The sequence below is a fragment of the Ambystoma mexicanum genome, chromosome 11 (assembly GCF_040938575.1).
Source record: "Ambystoma mexicanum isolate Mex_15411 chromosome 11, UKY_AmexF1_1, whole genome shotgun sequence".
Taxonomy (NCBI): Eukaryota; Metazoa; Chordata; class Amphibia; order Caudata; family Ambystomatidae; genus Ambystoma; species Ambystoma mexicanum.
Genome location: NC_090934.1, coordinates 730,546,519 through 730,569,432, shown reverse-complemented (window position 1 = coordinate 730,569,432; position 22,914 = coordinate 730,546,519). Strand labels below are relative to the sequence as shown.

Here is a 22,914-nt window from a genome sequence, read left to right as displayed (position 1 = left end):
CATGATAAGCATCCATCCTTGGTCTCCCTTCTCCTTGATTTGGGGGTCTAATGTCCTGAAAGTGGGAAGCGAGGATGATTATTCTGGAAGTTGGAGTTTTAAGGGTATCTTGAAAAGAAACTTAAGTTGGAGGGTGGAGTATTTCTTCCCTCCTGAGGGAAGATTTGAGGGAAGTTTCCTGTGGCGGTACTTACCTGATTGCCCAACCCCCTGCCCTCGTGCCTGGCGACTCCAGACATACCCCAAGATGGGTCGTTACCCTTGTATCTCTGGCTGATATAGGTAGCAGGGTCAGATGGAGTATTTGTCGGGTACCCTGCCTGGCTACCACCCGATTGGGATTGATCAGAGGGTCTCTTCTGCCTCTCATTCTGCTTATTAAATAGGCATATTTTTTTACCTGCGCCACCTTGCCAGCACCAGGGGTGTTTGACGTTTTGGGGGTTTGGGGGTTATTTTGATTCTCTGCTGGCTTTTGGACTTCATGAATCCAGTTAGCCTGTTCTATCACCCAAAGCAGGGTCCTTCGCTCATGGAAGTCCCTAACCAATTGGGTCATTATATACTTAGGGAGTGCATGGAAATAAGTATTAATGAACTCCTGGCTATTTGAGCGCACCTGTCTAGAGGGCTGGGCAAAGGCCTGCTTCGGTTCCTGCACAAACTCTCTAGGTGCCTGGTCTTCTCCACACTGCAGGTTGTAGGCCGCTGTCGCGATGCCCGCTCCCGGGGAGCCGGCTCAGGCCCTGCGTCCCCGAAAGCGGACATCAAGTCCCCGGGGAAGGTCCCAGCAACCCCTTATAGGGGCCCTTTGGACAGCGTCCTGGCGCCTATGGCGCCAGGCTCATTGAAAACGTCAATCCTGGCGCCATAGGCGCCAGGCTCATTATGAAAGTGTTTGGGTGCACTTACCTGGTGCAGAGCATGCTGCAGAACCCCGGCCTCCTTGAGGCCTGAAAGGAACTACTTTACCTGTGGGACTCATTTACCACCCGGGCGTGGTCGGGGAAGGATACATACCTGATTGGAGGAAGGACACATTCTAGGAACTTCTTCCAAGGCTATTTAAACCACACCCGATCAGCCACACGTGCTTCGCGTTGTTCTGCATCTAGCAGCTGGACGCTCACCGTGTCTGCTCCTGCATCTTGACTTCTGCCACACCTGCCAGCATCCTGAATCACCTGCAAAGGAAGGGAACAAGAGAACAGAAGAAGGAAAAGGCCTCACCTGCTAAATCTGCATCCCAGAGACATTTCGCCGACAATCCTGAAAAGGAAGACATTTATTTTTAAAAGCACATCGCATCGATCGCTGCAGCGCCGCATTCTACTCACCTTTACAGGGCGCCTCCATGTTCAGCAGCGACCATCCGGATTCGCAGTTGCGCCCCCGCGCCTAGGGAGAAAAAGACAAGAACAAAGGTGAGAGAAAGAAGGGAAAAGGGAAGCTAAAACTCCATGTCAAGACTTACCTGTTGGGTCATTCCCTTTTCATTTCGGGTCCTCGCCGCATCCAGGCATTTTCGGACCCTGGCCCCTGAGGGGAAAAAGACATCAGCGTTAATGAGTGAATGAAAAGACATTATCAAAACACTCATTAAAGACTTACCTGATTTCCACAAGGATTTCACCGCTCACCTCGGGTCGGTGCCTGTTCCCCGGCATTCCGTACCCCGGCCCCTATGGGGAAAAAGACACTAGCATTAGAACATTAATGCATGGACACAAGGGGAACCACTTATAGAAAAACTTACCTGGAAGCCAAGCAAGTTTGGTTCTCACCCATCCGAAAATCCAGTGACGTAACTGGATACCAACGCGCCCCTGCATCAGAAGCAGGATGGAGAGCTCGTCCTTCCAGACCCTAAGGTGAGACGCTACGGGGAATCACAAAAGGGTTTTGAGGAGGGTGAGAGGGGTAAGTGGGAGGCCGATGGCATTACTCCCCAGACAGTTAACCCCCTATTCCCACCTACAGAAGGATACTTCTGCGAGTCAGACAAGCCAGATCTGGGGCCCGGTCCAGTCCGTCTTCCGAACCCTGCGCATCACCTTAGACGAGGTCACAGCAGTGCGAACCAGGCCAGCGCCCCCGTAGGAGTCAGGTGAGCGTTACAGCTGCTTTGAGGGGCCTCCTGAGGGTTCCTGTGCACAGAGAAGTGCTTTAAGCTGACCGCCTTGTAGGTAGACCATCTTTGGTGATATTGATCCTCCAGCCCTGCAAAGAAGCTGGAGTATTCCGGGGAGAATGTCCATTTGACAAACTCCATGGAATTGTGACATCATTATCTGATCATACAATTCCAAATGCTCCCATACTGAGCATTTGGCATGTTTGTGATGTGGTGTCCTAAAGCTTCTGATGGCTTTTATTTGCCGAATTGGATTCTTTACAAGACCTCTCTTCTGTTTGGCAGCCTTCTTTTTCCGCTGCACTTGAGTCCACTCGCCCTCTGGACTCAGAGCTGCTATTATTGGTAGTCCACTTCTGTCCTCCAAGCGCTCCCTGCCTTCCTGAGCCTGGGAATCCCTCGCAGAATGACAGGGTCTGGTCTCTTCTCCCCTGTGGCACTGTGGGCTCTCTGGGTCACTTCCCTTGGGCTCCACCTTTCGCACAGGGGTGTACTCATCTTCCTCATCCCTTCTTCTGGGTGTGGTGGAGAATTCCCCCCACCTCCCGGAATGTGTGAAGGTTTTCAGGATGCTCTTTTGAGGCCTGGACTCTAGTTCTTTTCTATCTGCAAAGCGCACCAGGTGGTCCCTTTGTAATTTATGTTTCTGCTAGTCTAACTCCCTGAACTTCTCATCATAGGAACCCTCCTTGTCAGAAGTATCTGCTAGGGTATTTTTAAATCTGGATAAAGATGAATGCCCGTCAATATCTGATAGGGACTGGCCTTCCAGCTCAGTTATACTATGCCTGATTGAGTCCAGCTGCCTCATGTTTCCCTGTTCTTGCAAACTGGTAGGCATGAAGTTAGCAGCGCCCTGTGCATATAATGTTGTGGGTTGGCTTAAGGTCCCTGGTAAGGATGTCATCACGCCGTGGTCAGAGGGTGCCCTTCCATACTCTAACTGTTCAGGATGCCTCACAGCCTGTTTGTATCTAGCCATTTCCTTATCCAATCTCTCAGATTTATCTTTCTCAGCCCTATTTCTTGGTGATATATAGAGGCCTCAGCTTTGAGCTCTGCTATCAGGACTGCAGTAGCTTTTATTACTTTGTTTTGTGCCACTACTTGGCATCTGAGTCCCTTGTTCTCCTCACAAAGGGACTCGGTTTCCTTCTGTGAGGCTTGTATTATCTGGGCATACTCAGACCTCTTCCTTTGCAGGAAACTAATCTCCTAACTTTGTGCATTTTGGGCCTGTGTTGCTTGCTCTATCTAGGTCAAACTCTGCTTGCCTCAAAAATCCCATTAATGTTTTCGTTTCTATCCTTATGTCAGTAAATTTATTATTCTCCTCACTGAGGTGATCTCTGTCATTTCAGAGCATTCAGATTCTGGCGCTCCTGATCCAATTCCGCCTGGGAATCGACCTCCTTTATGATCAACCGGCTATTCTCATTTTTCAGTTGTTTAATTTGCATTTGAAATGCTCAAATGTCCACTAAGCAGGCTCTATTATGCACCACTTGCTCAGTACATTTTTGTTGGCTGTTTCTCAGATTTTGCGCACTCTTCATAATCTTCTCTCTGTGCAGAGAATTGGTACTCTCGCTCTAAATCCGTTTGCTGCTGTGCTGCTAACTTATCTTTCAACTGCTGAATCATGTTTTCCTAATTTAACCTCAGAATTTTGGCTCTTTTGCACTTTTTCCTCTAATTGTTTTAATTCTCTCTGTGCTTGATCCACACGCTCAGATGGTTTTGCACAGAGGCTACACTCTCCTGGTATCTTTCTTCCACGATCACTATATGGAAGTACATATATGCTGTGAGCTGAGCCATTTTTAATGTGCTCTTATCTGGTGGTCTGTGTCAAATAGAAGTCTGTCAGGTCCTGATATAATATACCATTATCCTGCCACATATCCACCTTTTACAGAAGTAACCTTCGAGGGGATTGGGTCCTCCGACATATTCCATATCTATGACCGTAATCACCACAGCTGTGCTGCTTCGGAAAATCTTTCGGCGTCTGCGTCCTGCGTCGATGACTTCGATACGCCGCCGTCCAGGACCTCCTCCGACGGCCGATGTCACTGGATGTTAAAAGTAGGACGCACAACGCCCGTAGCCGCAGTTCCGTTTTTTCCGTGAACGTGTTCGCTTCGGGAATCCCGGCGCGCCTCGACTCTTTGGAGTTTCTGTTGTTTCTCGGTTCTTCGAACCCGTTTGGTGTTTGTGAAGTATTTCTTCGTGAAGATGTCTACCTCGTCTTCCACACCGCGTCCGGGCTTTAAGAAGTGCAGGGACTGTGGGTCCAAGATGTCGGTTATAGACTTGCACGACGCCTGCCTCTGGTGCCTCAGGGAGGCTCATGACACGGATGACTGTCGACTGCCAGTCGCTCACGTCCAAAGCCTTGCGGGAGCGCAGGAAGTTGTTGGTAGGTAAGGTGTCCAAGCCCCGGAAGTCGAGGTCTGCAGGGCTTTCGACGGACGATTCGAGGGGCGACTCTCCGCGTCATCGTCGGAAGTCCAGTGGATCTCGCTCCGGGAGTCGGTCCCGCCACTCCTCTGCCTCTTCGAGGCATTCCCAGAAGCGCTGCATCGGTCGCCTTCCCCGTCCTCATCCGAGGACTCCGCCTGTCGGCGAGTCGCTTATCCCACCAAGCATGCGACACCGGAGGAATGGGCTTCCTTCGGGAAGAAAATGTTAGCGATTCTCGAATCGCAGGGCACCGGGTCGGTCGTGATCGGTCGAGAGACACCGCTTGTACGCTTTCGGGGTCGGGTGGTCGGCACGATTCGCGGGAGATGTCCCGCTCGGACAAGGGGAATCGTTCTCGTCATGCCCGTTCCAGGTCCCGGTCCTCGACACACTCGAGACCGCATGAACCTGTGAAGTCTTCGAAGAAGACATCGACGCCTGTGGCGCCCAGGATGTCGAAGGACACGCTCGGGCTTCCGGCTTCGAGGCCTGTGTCGACGGGGGTACCCCGAGGCTCGGTGGAACCCCCTAGAAAGGCTCTGGCCAAGGTCAAGCTTGGCTTTGGTTCCCATTCTGTGCCTTCTTCCCGCCATCTTGAGTTTATTTCAGAGGTGGATGAGGGCTCTGATGATGGCATGGTTCCTGATACGGTGCCAGATGAAATTCTTGGGCCATAACCAATTTGAGGACCTACGACAGTCACTGCACGATGCCAGTGGGCTGGACACCTCTCCGGAGGTGGAGTTTTGTAGGCCTGAGCCTGGCACTCATGCCGACTCCTCGTACCGGTGCCTTATGTCTAGGGTCACCGAGTACTTGGGATGGTCTGCTCCCCCAGGGGAGTTTCTTCAGGATGATTTTACGGACATCCTCGACTTTGGTCCACCAACTGACCCGTTACTGCCGTTTCATATGGCTCTACAGAGGAGGGTGGCGGTGGCTTGGACTGCTCCGGAGAGTCTCCCGGCAGTGGGCAAGTCTTTGCAGTGAAAATACCACCCAGCCAGTATCGACCCCTGCTACTTGTCCAAGCACCCCACTCAGGAGAGTTTGGTGGTGCAGGCGGCTATGGCCCCAGCAAAGCAGGCGTTGTATCCTACCATCCCTCCTGATAGGGACGACAAGCGTTTTGAAGGCTGGGCGAAGAAAGTGTTTTCTGCAGGGGGTATGGCGCTTCAGGCGGCCAACTCCATATGTGCCTTGTCACGTTTCACGCACACTCTGTGGAACTGTTTCCTTGGCAGCTGAACATATTCCCGAAGGGGACGAACGGGATGGCTTCCTTGCCATGGTTCAGGATGTGAGTCCGTTCGGGTTTGGACATGGCAGATTGCGTCAGCCGGTCCATGGCGGCAAGCACCGTGATACGCAGGTTTGCGTGGTTGCGGAAGTCGGGGTTTGCTCCTGATGTGCAGGCCCGGCTCCTCAACATGCCCTTTGACGGGGAACATCTTTTTGGCAGCAAGGCTGACGAGAGCCTTGAGAGGTTGCAGACCTCAAAAGCTGCAGCAAAGTCGTTGGGTGCTGCAGTTCGTCAACCTCCGTCTTTTCGTCATAGGGGACAGCAATGGAGGGGAGGTTCCTTTCGTTATTACTCATCCTTTGGTAAAGCGAGAGGAGCTGCCAGTCAAAGGGGCCACCGTAGGAGTGCCAGGTGGAAAACAAGGTACTCGAGGTGCCAAGGCGGCTCGGCTGTTGCCTCTTTGCCCTCAGGCAATGCCGCAGCCACTTCAGCTCAGTCATGAGGCCATGTCCCATGGTTCGCCGGTTGGGGGAAGGCTGGCGCAGCATCTTGCAGAGTGGCGCGCCATTACTTTAGATGTGTGGGTTCTGGAGATCATAACCCACGGCTACTGTCTTCCTTTCAGGCAGAGGCCTCAAGACAATCCACTGGGGAATCTCTTTGAAGAGTCCGGATCCGCTCCTTGCGCAGGAAATTCAATCCCTGCTGGAGAAAGGCGCCATAGAACTGGTGCCTGTAGCGGAGAGGAACAAGGGATGGTATTCCCCTTATTTTTTGATTTCCAAGAAAGACTGGGGATTGAGACCCATCATGGAGTTGTGCGGTTTGAACAAACTCCTCAGGAAGGACAAGTTCAAGATGGCTACTCTCTCTCGTCCTCCAGGCCCTTCAGCTTCAGGACTGGTTGGTGTCTCTCAACCTCAAAGACGCTTATTTTCATGTGCCGATCCAACCAAAGCACAAGAAGTACCTGAGGTTTGCGGTTGGCGACTCGCACTTTCAGTTTCGGGTCCTGCCGTTCAGATTGACCTCTGCCCGAGGGTCTTCACCAAGCTCATGGTAGTGGTGGCAGTGCACCTCAGGAAAGGGGGGATTCACGTCTGCCCCTACCTGGACGATTGCTTGATCAGGGCGCGCTCTCCCGAGCAAGTCCTGGATCATCTGTCAGTCACCTGCCACTCCCTCCACAAGCAGGGCTTCTCCCTCAACTTAAAGAAGTCCCATTTGACACCAACTCAGAGGCTCCAGTACATCGGAGCAGTGCTCGACACGTCCCTGGGGCAGTGTTTTCATCCCCAGGTGAGGGCTCATCACATTCAGCAGATGGTGCACAAGTTTCAACTTGTCCAGACTCTCCCAGCGTTCGAATTCTTGAGACTGCTCGGCCTCATGGCATCCTGCATTCTGCTGGTGCCAGAGGCCAGGTTGTGGATGAGATCTTTGCAATGGGCTCTCAAACTCCAGTGGTCTCAGTCCTCTGGCAGGATGTCGGACCCTGTTCAGGTGCCGTCTTCGGTCACCCAGGACCTTCTGTGGTGGGCCGACGAAGGCAATCTGATGAGGGAGCTCCATTTTGGCTGCCCTGGCCGGAGGTGACTATTGTGACGGACACATCCATCACGGGATGGGGAGCTCATGTCAACGAGTTGACAGTCCGCGGTCGTTGGTCTATGTCAGAGTCCAGACTCCATATCAATCTGTTGGAGCTGAGGGCCGTCAGGCTAGCCCTGAAGGCTTTTCTGCCGACTGTGCGAGGAAAGAATGTCCTGATCCTGATGGACAACACGGTGGCCATTCACTACCTCAACAAAAAGGTGGGGGGGGGGGGCAGGGTCACTTCCTCTCGGCAGTTCATCTGGCAGGAGACGAAAACAAGACGGCGGATGCTTTGAGCAGGCAGAGTGCGATCTCTCACGATTGGGAGTTAGCTCAGGAGATTCTGCTGGAGATCTTCGCCCTTTGGGAGACCCCTCAGGTGGATCTCTTCGCCTCCAGTGTCCACCGGAAGTGCAAGAGGTTCTGCTCGCGGGAATTTCCTCCAAACAGAGCCTTAGGAGACACGTTCGTGGTGGAGTGGTCATTCCCACTGCTGTACGCGTTTCCTCCAGTCCCCGTCATCCCGCAAGTACTGCGGAGGTTACGGAGGTTCGGTTCCCGGATGATCCTCATTGCTCTGGCGTGGGCCCGGAGGACGTGGTACCCGGACCTTCTCGACTTGTCCATCTGCCCTCCACGGGAGGGGGGTCAGGTTCTGGTTCTCCATCCAGAGGTCAGATCCCTCAACCTTCACGCTTGGCTTCTAAAAGGTTGAGGTATAAGCATTGGGACCTCCCTGAAGACGTGATGGAGGTGTTGCTCTTGGCCAGACGGCCAGCAACAAAGTCCCTGTACCATTGCCGTTGGAGAAAGTTCTGCGACTGGTGCAGGGTTAAGAATGTGGATCCTTTTGCATGTGAAATTCCCATGGTTCTGTCTTTTTTGCTTTCTTTGGCCCACAGGGGCCTTCAAGTGGGTACCATTAAAGGTTACCTGGCGGCGCTGTCCATATTTAAGCACTCGTCTGAAGAGTGTTCCTATTTTAAAATTCCTTTAATTTCTCAGTTTCTGAAAGCGCTCACTAATGTGTTCCCTCCGTCACCTTTCCAGGTGCCCGGTTGGGATTTGAACCTTGTTCTCAAGTTTTTGATAGGTGCTCCGTTTGAGCCTTTGCATTCATGCCCTTTGAGACTGTTAACACTTAAGACTGTATTTTTAGTTGCCGTCACTTCCGCTCGCAGAGTGAGTGAGTTACAGGCACTTTCAGTTAAGCCACCCTTCACTGTGTTTCATAAGGACAGGGTTGTCCTTAGAGTTCGTCCTTCTTTTCTTCCGAAGGTGGTGTTGGAATTTCATTTAGGCCAGAAGGTGGTTCTTCCGGCATTTTATCCTCCTCCACATCCTGGTAAGGAAGAGGAGAAGCTCCATAGGCTTGATCCTAGGAGAGCGTTAAGCTTTTATATTTCTCGCATGTGCATGTGATCAGCTCTTCATTGGTTACGCTGGAAAGCGTTTGGGACAGGCTGTGACGAAACAGACTTTGTCTCGCTGGATTATTTTGGCTATCTCTGAGTGTTACCACTTGGCGGGTAAAGACCCACCGGTCGGCTTACGGGCCTATTCTATCAGGGGTATGGCTGCCTCTACTGCCCTGCAGAGGGGTGTTCCTATTCGTAACATCTGTGATGCAGCCACCTGGGCTTCGGTACATACTTTTGTACGTCACTACTCCCTCGATTCCATCCGGGGCAGGATCTGGCATTTGGCAAAGCGGTCCTTTGCTCCGCAATTTGATTGGGCATGCTAAATTTCTGTTTGCTAAAATTCTTTTCCCACCTCCTTGCATTGGTACTGCTTTGGGAGTCTGCCATAGATATGGAATATGTCGGAGGACCCAATCCCCTCGGAGAACAAGTTACTCTCTTACCTGGTAACGTTCTTTCGATGGGATGGTCAGATGACGTATTCCATATCGCTCCCTCCCTACCTTCCCCACTACAGAATTTCTTATGCGATTGCAGCTTACGTTTCCGCAAGGCTTTGTGTGTCAGACTGGCAGAAGACTGGTGGCACACGTTCTGGGAAAAAACTACAACTGAAGCTATGTGCGTCGTGCGTCCTACTTATAACATCCAGTGACATCGGCCATCAGAGGAGGTCCTCGAGGGCGGTGTATCGACATCGACGCAGGATGCAGGCGCCGAAAGAATTTCCGAAGCAGCACAGCTGTGGTGATTACTGTCATAGATATGGAATATGTCGTCGGACCATCCCATCGAAAGAACATTACCAGGTAAGAGTGTAACTTGTTCTTCTGAATTATTCTAGATTGCCACATTTCATTCTCCTGTTCTATCCATTCACCCTTAATAAACAATTTGGTTAGAAGGTGCTTCCTGCCCAGATTGATTTCTGTGGTGCTCATTATGAAATGTGATCTGCACCTAGTATGCTCTCTATGCAAGGGCACAATCTCAGCCCTGTTCCTGCTTAGTTTGTATTCACAATAATAACTCAGATTCCTTTTATCTATACACACAGTCCTGAAACCCAGGGTACAGGTTTGGATGGCACCTTCACAATGCAACACCACATTCTATCCACTAAATGTAACAATACATTCAATGAATATTCTGCTCTGCTGCACTGTCACGAGTGAAATCTCTCTACCAATCACGGCACGGGCCCCCAGTTTTTTCGCGATTTATTATACAGTCGCACACAAGTCAGGGCTCCCAGAAACAATATGGGAAACCGAAAGGTAATGGGAAAACTTGTTTTGCAGAGCACAATGGTAAAATCGTTTTTTAATTATTTAGCACCACTGCTATGGGAAAGAATAGAAGGAAATGGGGAATTTGTTTTTCTTACATCTAAAAGGACAGGCAGGCTTTGGGTAATATTGGTCCGCTCACAATGGGAAAATCTGTTTTGGGTTGTGATTCACAGAAACAATATGACAGTAAGAAAGATAAGGGGAAAATGTGTTTTGCTGCTCCTGACAATAACACAGGACTTTAGGATTATGGTTGGAACAGAATGGGAAAATAGGTTTTGGGTTGGGATGACGGATGCAATGTGAGAAAGAAAATGCAAATGGAAATTTTGTTTTTCAGAGCACAATGGGAACACATGGACAATTGTTTTTGTTTTTACCTTGCACAATGCGAACACACGTCGAAGCAGGGCTTTATGGGATTAATTCTTTTGGCAAATCTTCAGAACTATACCAGCTCACAACACACTGGGAAAAGATTAATGGTTTGGAATGGCAACCATACAGATCCCATGAATTTAATGGGGGAATTAATTAATTTACTTTGATAAATATGCTAAGGATCTACACAGGCAAACAGGATTTTTCAATGGGAAATTAACTAAAACAATGTTTGAAAATTATAGGGAGTATGCAATATATGGCTTGGGGTATTTCTACTTACAGGAGAGGTCTGGACTGGGCACCAGGAGGGGTCTGGACTGGGCATCAGGGAGCATCAGGGAGCGTCAGACCCTTGACTGCGGGTCAGTCAAGGGTCTCCTCTCTTTTCCTCCAAGGGGCCCCAATCAGCTTCTGTCTCCTAGCTCCACTGCAAGGTTAAGCGCCACTCTGCTGGGATGTTCACGCCAGAACGGCAGCAGGTCACCTCATGGAATTAATGGGTAAAAGTTCAGCTCTGAGGCAGCTGGCTTAGTGATAGTGCAAATGACATCACTAACTTGTCATTATTCTCGCGAAAGGGATTGGTGGAGTGACACAACCCCACTCCCACCTGTGTGCTGATAGGACAAGGGGATGGAGGAGTGCTTTGGGACAGTTAGGGGAGGCGAGAACTTCATCATCCCACTGACAAGTGGGCTCGGTCTGCATTAAGATTTGAAAATCTCACCACATGGCAAGTGCCTTTTTAATTTTCTCATCTTGCCATGTATGACTTTTGAGCACTACATTTTAACGCAAATCAGATGAGACTAGTCAGGAGTCTGTATGTCATTCCTGTGCAGTATAGTTTTTCTTCATTTACTCGAACTATATCAGTGAAAAATATGGCACTTTACGGGCGTCATATTAATCATATTTGGCCTGCTTTATCAAATTTTCGCCACTTTGGTAAACTCAAGGAGGCCCAAATCACATTCTCATTAATAACTTCAGTTGTGTTTATCCCACCAAAATCGTTTTAGCATGGTTAGAAGGGGTTCAGTGTCATCTTTAATAAAATCCTAGAATGACTATTGTGCGATGGACACTGTCCATTTTATGCAATGAAATGTGATTCTCTCATTAAAAAGCAATTGGCAGCTTTACTCCTCATCTGCTGGGCCCCCACCCTCCTTGAGCACATGACATCAGCAGAGGATCTGTGTTTATATTAACCTATCCCAGGTCAAGGGCTAATGGCTAAGCTAATGTATTTTTTTATGGGGCCTGTGACCTGCAGGTCACCAGTGTTGCAGAGCAGACCTGCCTTATCTGGTCTTTCACTGCAATTCTGATCTCAAAAGTAGGTTGTAGTTCTAAGGAAAGCACTGATGTTTGAAGACAACCAGGGCTAAATCCCCAGAGCAACAGAGGGGCTCTTGGGTCCAGTTTCATATCTTGAAGAAATGGCCGGCAGCACACAGCCTTTCAAGCTCGCAGCCTGTAACTCGTATATAAATGCATTTTAAATGACACATAAGGCACACAATTTACAATAATCCATGCAAGTTTCTTTAACATTGTCCATGGGGATGAGTTTACAATGGGCAGAAACCAAGTTCACATTTTGACAGTCTGGCAAACATTTTGCTGAGCATATTATTAGTTTAGAGGGAAAAACGAAATGACATTGTTTAATGTACATTAAAAAAAATGTTCTGTTTCCCTGCAGCTGCTGAATACATTTCTGACATCCCATTGAGAGTTCTGCACACGGCTGTTTCATGGAAATATCATTGCAGCTCTTCATGGATTTGTCAAAATGTTCTTTCCACGTGTCATTCCTTCATGAGAAGTATTGCACACATTCTAGCATCTTCAGCTTTTTTTAGGCCCACTTTCTCTCCTTTTTGCTTGTGTTCCATAGGCCTTATGTTGGACATCATTTCTGCACTAGCCTTTTATTCAGGGGCATGCACACCAAATCTTGTTGCGCCTAGAATCACTTGTGTACAGTCATGTTATAAATGACATATCATAAATCATGCACAAACTAAAATAGGATTTTACTCTTCTGACATTTAATTTCCTGTTCGTGTTGGCAACCCAACATAAAGTAATGCACATAGACTTATAACTAACGAGTGGCTTACTTTAAGGAGCAAGTCACAAAGAAGGTTAGCTTCTTGCAATTGAAAGGAATAATAAATATAAAAATTAAACATGGAACTATCTGTCGCATGTGCATAATGTAAGAGCAGCACTGTGGCACGCAATCAACTCAAGAAAATAGAACAGACTTGTTTTTGCTGTTGGAGGCCCTTCCAATCGCTCTTCCTGAAACCTCAGCGAATCTTAGTTTTTATATCCTCCAGGGACAAGAAAATATTTTCTGCTGAAAAGTCTACAACATGGGGCAGCTCAGACTTAACTGTCAATGTGGTCTTCCGGCTATTTCCAGGCACTTACTGGGAAAGGCAGGGATTTAATTGAGTGTACGTTGGTAAATCGGGGGAATCCAAGTTAGGCTTCTTAAATCGAGGTCTAATTGTACCTACTTTATACATTGATGGGAAAATGCCCTCCATCAGCGCCTCATTTAGCAATTGACACCAAAAGAGCACAATTGCTTGAATAGAGGATTTTATTATTGGAGTCGACATTGGATGTTTGTGAGCAGCCTGAAAGAGGCTCCCCTGCTCCACAATGTGGCCCTTTTGTGACCTCGCTGTACAAGCTACAAAGGTTGTCAGCCTAATGGTAGCAATCATGTAACATGCGCAGCTCCCTGCAAAAGAACCCCGAGTTTTGCAGCAACCGCACTCTACGGATATATTTTCAGGTTTCCCCCTTTTTCTGAGTGCCAGGCTAGCAACATATCCTAGAATGTGTCCACAGATCCAGAGCAGCCTGTCGTGCCCACTTGGTTCTCCAGCTAAATTCACTTTTCACACACTCGATGCTAGACTGAGCCATATCTGACCTCCTGGCAATCCAGAATTACTATTTGGGGATTGCTCTGTGAAATAATTTAAAAGCTAATCCCAGACCAAAAATATTTTTTGTTTGTAGCCATTTACAGGAGGAGCAATGCTCCGTTGATCACAAAAGAACGCACACGAGATAAGTAATCAGATTTGACGGGAAGCGGTGAGCATTTTACAATGGGGTGAGTTTGAGGGACATTCTGACCAGGTTGTGGAGTGGAGTAAATGGAACAGTCACCAGGGACATTACATAAGTAATAAGTGGGCATACATAAATTAAGGCAGTGGTAGAGTTGAGGCAGTGGAAGTGAGGGACAGAGGCAGGTTAGAGGTGAGGGGGAAAAATGTTTGCTAGCAGGCAGATGAGAGGTAGGTTAAGAGGGTAACTCTGAGGCGATTTAACACCACAATTTAACTTGGCGACTGGAGCACATATCACACCAGTCACACAACCAGACGCTGCATGCTCTTAACTACCTATATTGCACTCATATATTTGCTTCACATAGACAAGCACCTCATTGCTTGTCTAATCACTCTAAGAGATGGATATATCTCCAAGGTTTGGGTCTAAATTTTAGAATTCCTGAATACAGTGCTTCGTTTCAGTGTGCACACTACCATTGTGTCCGATTCTCGTGTCTACACACAAAACAGCTAATAAATCTGAAATGGACTTTGAGGCGTTGTTTGCCTGTTTTGACCAAGGAACTGCATTGTTCACTTTGTAAAAAAAAGGAAGAAAAACATTGTTGCCATGTAGGTCTGAAAGAGCATCCTATGCCTAAAGGTAGTGAAAAGCCAGATGATAATGTCAATAAGGAACATATGGCTATCATTAGGTACTTTCAGAAATTGTCCCCCTTAAGTTTCACTAATATCTATCCATGTCATTGGTTCATACGCAATATGCAAGCCAGAGCCTTTACACCCTTTCCAAATCCCACTGACATGTGCATCACTGCATTAAGTCATTACCTAATAAGTCAATTAAGAAGAACAAGGAACTCTCAAACAGTGTTTACCTTTAAATCTAGGTGCCAAGAATAAGCACATTTTACTTTATTAATTCTCTATTTCTGACTCCGCTGCCATTTGTTACAAGCATCCACCTTCTCACATCTTGAAATCTTTGTAGATTCTGAAAATCGAATATAGAATCACTCAAACATCTAATAACAGAATGCCCAGAATTTAAGACTTTGAGGTCAATCTACCTAGCTCAATTTGCGCCTATAAATGACAACATGGATGAATGGTGGCAAAGAATCTTAGGCGGAAGCTCAATTCTTTTGACGTGTTCAGCAATAAACTTTCTGGACTCCCGTTTGGACACTGTAACTTAAGTCTGGGCAAGTGAACTGAATTGGAAGATGTTTGTTTTCTTTAAAAAAAATTGTTGTGATAAAAGTTTGATTTAAAACAAAAAATCTCAACAAAAAAAAATAAAAAATAACATCTTGAAATCTTGGATTATGCCACTTCTGGAGTCGGCTTTGCAATCCCAGAACTATTTGGGAACTTATCAACGGTACCAAAAAGACACTTCCCACAAACTGCCAGGATTGCCTGAGCACACTCTTTGAGACCTACATGCAGATGAACAGGTAGTGGAATCTCCCATTTAAAAACAATTTATGTATACACAATTTTGTGCAAAAATCCTCACACTTGTAAGAAGAATGTAGGGCTGGGTTGGTGCTGCCGCAAAACTAAACTGTGAATGGTAGGCTTACTCCATGTCTGAAGCGAGCACTTGGCACATGAGCTATACTTCAAGAGAATATCTCTTCCTCAATGCGATTAGGCTAATGACAACTTTCAGCAATCTGTCATCAAAAGATGTGAGGGTGGAAGGATATAAATTAATCTTAAAGACTGGCTACATCTCCTTTGCATACAAACACAAGCAATTCCAGACACATTTTAGCCTTGTTTGGTCCTCATTAGTGAGGTTCAGCTTTTCTCCTACAGCGCAGTGAGCAAGAGACTCCCTTCTGGCCATACCCTCTCAATTACGGAGACCAACTATAATCAAAATATGAGACATATTTATTTTGTTACAGTATTTATATAGCGCTTTTATCCAAAGTGATGCACATAGATCAGAACAGTACAATGACAGTAAATGTCAAAGGCATAAACCAGAAAATTATTATGACAGTCAACAAGCCAAGAAAAAAGCATGTGGAAAGGCAGTCTCTAGTAAATGAAGTTGAAGCTGTTTCTTGTAAAAGGGCCAACTTATAACAAATGTCAAGGGGGACAGAGTTCCAAAGTTTTAGGAGCTAAAAGTCGAAAAGAATGGACTTGGAGGTCGAGGAACAGAAATGGAGAAGCTGAGCTGAGAATTTGTGGGCGATATAAAGAAACCAGAAACGACAAATAAGACAGGAGCCAACACATGAACACATTTAAATACCAAGCAAAACAAAATGAAATTAAAATCTTCATTTAATGGGAAGCCAATGCAGTGGAATTAAATGAGAAATACTAGCGGAGGCTTGAAGTGCAAACAATATTTTTAGAGCATAGTGTGGGACAGAATGTAGAGGAAAAACCGCATTGCTATGAAGACCCACATACATAGACAAGCTATAGTTTAAACGTGATAAAACAATATAAATTAATTGTTTTAATAGAGGCAAAGGTGAACAAATGGATTGTCTTAATATTAAAGCGATGAGAACGACAGAACTTGACTAAGGTGGCAGTGTGTGCCTGTAAAGAAAATGAAGTGTCAAAAATAAAAACCAAATTCAGCGATTGAAAGCCCAACCGAAAGCTTAAGTAGAGGGAACGTAATTAAGGACATAGAAAGAATAAAAGAAAAAGCAGGAAATAGAGGAATGCCATGATTTTATAATTGACACAAAGAAAACATGATATCCCAGATTTAACAGCTAATAGACCCACAGAGGCACTGACGAATATAATCGTCAAATGAAAGAAAAGAAAGGAGAAGAAAATATGAGGGTCATCGGCGTAAATATGTACCTGAAAGCCATGCTCAGGTATCAAGAAAGCCCAAGATGAAATATATAGAGTGGACCTAAAACAAATAGACCTAAAACTGAACCCTTGGAGCACTGCAGAAGAGGATAAAAATGTGAGGAGTCCTTCCATGAAACAACTAAGGAGCCATTAGATAAATGAAAAGAAAACCACTGAAAAGGCTTGTTAGAAATCCCCACAGAGAACAGACTACAGGGCAAAGTTATCTGATCGACCACAAAAAAGCTGAGCTTAGATCAAAGAAAACCAAAATAGATGACAATTGGGATGGGTAGAAGGCTATTAATGCAGGTAGAATATATTTGGTGTAAATGGAACACACAGTTGCTCAACAAAATAAGTTGTGTATTACTGTTCACTTCTATGATGTACCTTTCCCGAAGCAATGTGTGAGTCAATGTTAAAGATAGTTTTATTTTTTTTTGCACAATCACATTACATGGCATTCAAAAACTGCATATATGTTTTCAAGAAATCTAACCTTTTACATTAAATGACACTAGCCCTTATACCTGTTGAATTAACTTAATATTACACATACCAAGGTTTGATAATCTGGGTGCTGATAGTAAATATTTAGCTTCACATTACAGGACGTGTTGAGTGCTTGGCCCATTGTTCAGGGGGAAATAAATATCAAAGGTGTTGGAAATGGAAGACTGGCCTCTTTGCGGAGCCCCCTTTCCATTTCCATAGTGGGCTCTGCAGAGCATAGTGCAGGGAAGCATTACGGTGGTGTGCAGCAACTTTGTACGTAAGTGAAGCCAAATAGGGCTAGGGTAGTGGCAGAGAAAGAGGAAACAAATGGGTGGGGTAGGTGATCTGGCTAGCCTGGAGGATGGGTGCGAGCAAACAGATTGGCTGAATGATTCTCATCTTAATACAAAGCAGCTAATTAGGCAAGTTGGTATGGGAGCTCTAAGAAATATGAACATTAAGTAATGGCAGGTTAATTACCAGCATCTTTCTAATACAGTGGGCATGGGAATGTTTCTCAATTCAAGTATAGTATTGATGCTGCCTGCGTCTTGTAGGTTCTCTAGTAACCACTCAATTTAGCACCACTTGTCAAAACATCTAACCACACACGACCCAGACTATCACCCCCCCCCCAAAAGAAATGCCTACTCATGTGCACAGTCCTTTGTGCATTATTCATTTGACTCTAGCCCACCTAAAATAGTAACACTTCTCACAGCTCTCAACCTGGAAGATCTTTGCAGCGTAGTTAATACCTCATTCCTCACAGGAAGTCCACCAACTGCCCTTAAAAATGCAATAGTAATCCCGCTCCTAACAGACCCATGACGTTTCTACCCTGTCTTACGGCACCCTTTAACTTTTCTAGTTAGACTACTTGAGGGAGAGCTGTAAATAACCCAATTACAATTATTCGGTGAAGCAAACAACCTTCTTCATCACCAGCAAGGAGGGTTTGACCATGATTGGGGTATAAAATCTGTTCTCCCTGCTGGAATACACGATATAAGGAGACTATCTGGCTCTAATGGCACCAGCGGATTGATTGTTCGGTCACATTCAACGTAGTTGCTCATACCATCTTACTGGGAGGTATCCACCAGGAAGGCATCTGGAATGTAGCACTAGTAGGGATAAAATCCATCATGTGTGATCATACACAATCAGTAGTATTGTCCGCTTTAAAATCAGAAGAAATAGCCCAGCCCTGCAGGATGCTACAGGGTTCCATACTGTACCTGCTCTTCTTTAACATTTGTCTTGAATCATTGGCTGACCGCCTCAGTCCATTTAACCTCGAACTTGTCAAAAATAGTTTGCCAATGACATCCAAATACTCCTGTGATTAGTTGCCAAGTGTGGTATAATCGTCCGCCACCTTGCCTGACTATATGACAAATAACACTGAATGGACGCATGCAAGCAGACTAAAATTCAGGCCCACCAAAACTGGCACCACCTTCAACTTCGTCTCATTAGCCAAGATCACATAATTATGACCTCCAATCCTTGGCTCCTGCCCCACCACTAGACCGAAAGCCTGAAATCTAGGAATCGTTATTTGCAAACTTTCATTTAAGGCTCAAACCAGCTCTGTAATCCAATTCAGGTCACTATGACACATCATAGATTTCAAATAACAATAGCCAATGCATTCATATCAACCCAACTTGGCTACTGCAATATAATATTTCCCAGTCTTCCCAAAGCCCAAATCTATAGTCTCCATCTCGTCCAAAATGTAACTGCCCACCCCATCTCATTATATTATGTCAAGTTCACATCATGCCAGCAAGCCAAACACTTCACTGGCATCCCATTCTTCTACAAGAACAAAGTGCAATACCTTTCTGCCTATCATGGTGCATACCTGAACTACATCCTTGACAAATTCCAGAACAACTCTTGCAATCAGCCAAGACTATTGTTCCACTCAAAAAACACCTCACAAGGAAAGACTTCTGTGCCTTTTCACTTCAGTTTAGCAATCTCAAAAATTTCATTCCAGCTTAGAATCGTGACTTAGATGATCACCTAACCTTCACGAAGGCTTTGAAAAAGTCTGTTCCCATATACTAATTAACTTTGACCCATTTTCTTTGATCTCCTTTAGTGCAAGGATACCTTAGGGTGAATGATTATTCTTTGAAGATTTTAAATATATGAATAAATAACTCTTTTACAAACATCTCCTTTAATATTTTGCACTGATTTCCAAATAGTGTGTGCATGTGAGACCAATACATTGAGTGTGTGCGTGTTTGTGTCTAACTTTGTAAGATACAATTGTTTGAGGAAGGTGTCCGTCCATATGAGTGCTCAGCCTTTCAGCCAAATGTTTGTCAACATTCATTTGTGTAGTTTGTCTTTTAATACACTTTTTGGGTTAATTTATTTGAAGGTTTGTATGTCTGTGGCCATAGGTACCTGCATACATTCTAAAATACTAAGAATTCCATGTAATTCGCATCAATAGTTTGACTAGCATGTCAGTATGTTTCTATAGGGGAATTGTTCATAGGTCACTTATCATTCCACTTCCATTTTGTGCTAATTGAAAGCTTCCTGTATTGTTTTCCAATTCTTTCTACAGCAGATTTTTATTGCGCGTCTTATTTAGTTGGAGTGTTTTGTAATTGCAATTCCTGATGTGCCATTGAAGCAGTACACACATGTTTACATCCTATGTATAGAATTCTTTAACAATGTCTGTGCATTGGGGATGTGCATGCGTGTAGTCTTGTATGGGCAGACATCGTTACCTTGAGTTCCATACTTTCCTCTTCTAAAATTCTTCAAGGACCCCTAACCCACGTAGGCTCTCCTCATATGGGACAAGAAACACCTCTAACCCTAATTGAGTGACGGAAGTCACAGCCATGTCCTCTGATCCAAATCCTGAGGCTGTTCAATTTGAGTATGCACTTTGTTAGGGTGATTGATATGAAAAATGAAATGAGCATCAATCCAAGAGTGCATTATTTACTTATTGATTCATACATACAACCCTTTTATCACAGACATTTGTCACATATTAAGATCTGTGGTCTTTCCTATGTTCCTCAAATGCTTTGATTTTTAGCAAAGAAGACCGAAAAACCTCACTTGTCCTATTTGTCTACTCCCCTTTGTCATAGGGGTATTTCAAATGAGTTCAATAGTAGTGTACCTAATTGCCCATCTTGGAATGGCAACATCAGAAGATAGTTTATATGGTTATTCTAGGTTTTTATAAACTGCTTGCTCCCCCCCCCCCCCCCATGTGATGGTGACATTCTTGCAGGGACACACGTGTTGGCAATGACTGTTGCAAAAGAGCAAGCTGGCTCCCACTTAAGGGATTCCTCTGTCACTGCTTCTCTTCTACTTCTAACCATAAAAAAGATCATCCTTCCCTATTGAAGGTTTCCGGGTTTTTTTCATCTGGTCGTATTGAAACACCTTGAAACACTTGTGTATAGGCGCGTTATAAATGCCATATCATATCATACTGTCAGCCACTGGTGGGCTGGTTATAGCAGAGATGTACATAACACTAGTGTATCTTACGCCAGATGTAAGCATGCACAGTTTTTCATTTGCATCCTGCAAGGACCCCAGGCCATATGCATTGGTAGCATAGTTGTTAGATTTTATTTCCATAATGGTCTAGAATGATTATAGGCAGGACAACACAACATATGGAAAATGTGCTTTTATTAGTTAGCGTGAGTATTTGTCTGTTTTAGTATTTTTATTCAGGGGAGGTGCATATTCTGGATAGGGTAGGAAACATTTTGAATTACATCAGATAATCCTGGGTCCCCCTGCTTAGATGTGACAGGGTGCCTCTGAATGTAATTGTGCATAAGGTCATAACGCTCCCACTGCATATTCTCAGGACCTCTTTGGAAAGAGGTGTATACCACCTCTCTGGGGCCGAGGCATGCCCCAGACAGCTGCTATAGGCCTCTTCTAAAAGAAACCTTTCCTAGCAAAGGAGGTTTAATGTCCTAATGTTTCCGTGTTATGGTATTGCAGGTCCTTCTGCAGGCCTTGATTTTGTGCAGTATTGTGTGGTTGAGTCAGCTTTGTACATAGATTGGTATAATTTATGAAGGGCCCAATTATGAGTATGGTGTTAGTGGTAAAACAATACCACATGTTTTTGCCATTAACGCCACACTCACGATAAGGCTCTAAAACAAACAAAATAGCCTTTGCCCTTGTAGAAAATATTAAGAAATGTAGAACTGTGGATTTTGCCAAAGATATGCCAGATTGCTGTGCTGGTATTGAGTGTAAATCGGAGATTTCTTGAATGTAAAAGAACTTTTGATGAATGGTATTGTTGTTTTAAGTCAAGACTTCTTTTAAGTTTGTACTTTACATCTCATAACACTCAATTTGGATGTCAAAGGCCTACCTTGGTACACTGATTTGGACTAAGGTTACCAAAGTGAAATCCGTAACACTTGAGCGCTCTGTCATATGGGTTTGGCAGCCTAGTCCTCCTGGAAACTTAATAGCATTGTTAACTGAATAGCCCACATTCTTGTAATGGTGTAGTCTAACTTTAAGGGCTTGTAGGGATCCAAGGTACAGTCTATCCTCGGTCCATACATCCCAGGGTCTGCTGCCTGCATAAAATAGGCAGCAGTAATCTTTCTAAAACTCGCTTGCATATGCTAAGTCTCTAACTGTCCTTCCCTTAAAGGCTGACTCTGCTAACCAGTTCATAAGCTCTCTCCTTATGGCCAATGCCAATGGTAGTCTGATGAAATAGTATGCCCCAGAAGCACCTCAGAGGCGACTTTCACATTGACATACCGACGATGTCGGAAAACACCTTGTCACATTATCTCACCAACCTGCATATTCAGCTGCTATTCACAGGATCCCAGCTGGTCATACAGCACGTCATGATCATGCATTTCATTTCAAATGTGCAAACACATGCAGAATAGCTGGGATAGATAGAATAAGCACACTATGCAAACTTGTGAAGCAGGCACACCCCAAGTTTAAGAGAACTGTCTGGATAATGAACATTTGGTAACTCCATCAAGCTCACTTATTAAGGGTCTGATTCTCAAAGATTTGCACTGAAGCAAATGAGATGTCTGTAAGCATTTCAGATTTGTGCCTGCTAATTTATACAAGATTAAAGCCTAAAACTGGAGAGAATTCGAGGATACTGGGTGCATCTCCGAGATGCACTTGATCCCATTAATCACTATTACATGCTAGCATCACAAAGATGCACCATATGCTGCTCCAGTCATAAAACTTGGAGAAGGTAGCAGATGCATATCTAAGATGCTAACTGCATGTTCTCATTGCCTCAAAGGCAAATCTTTCACAATCGGGGACAAAGTCTTAACCCCACCTGACTTCAGCCTTGCTTGCTGTCGACTGCCTGTCCTCCAGCACATGTCACATACCATGGAAATAATCTTGGATTGAGAAGGTTTTAGGCAATCGGGCCACATCTCACAAGTTTCACTTTATCTCATTGTAATTAAATGTGTTATTACATTTCTAATAACCTTTTCACCACTTTGTATTTTTGTTTAAATGGAAAGAATCTTATTGTCTGGGGCTTCATTCCAAGTTATGCTAAATAAAAGAAACTAGTAATAAGTAACATTTTGCTGTTAAAATTGTATAGGTTAGGTTTTCTGGTGTTTCTATGAACTAAACAGAAATACTATTGCTAATGAAAGTTCTAGAGAACATATCTGTCAAACATGTCCACCTCATATCTAATCAACAAGTAAGTATGTGAACTTCATTGTTTTAACACTTCATAATCACAAATGATTATATTGTATCCTGCACTTTGGACTGCTCCAATTGTAAAGGTACCTTTCATGAGGTAAGCTTGACAACTGCAAGGTCATTAGTGTAACAAGTATGTGTAAGATTATATTTA

At 45.1% G+C, this 22,914-nt stretch overlaps 1 protein-coding gene across 12 annotated transcripts in view; it reads left to right on the top strand.

Moving 5' to 3' along the window:
• BMAL1 (basic helix-loop-helix ARNT like 1) overlaps positions 1 to 22,914 on the top strand; it is a 989,350-nt gene that overhangs the window by 212,150 nt on the left and 754,286 nt on the right. The window lies entirely within an intron of this gene.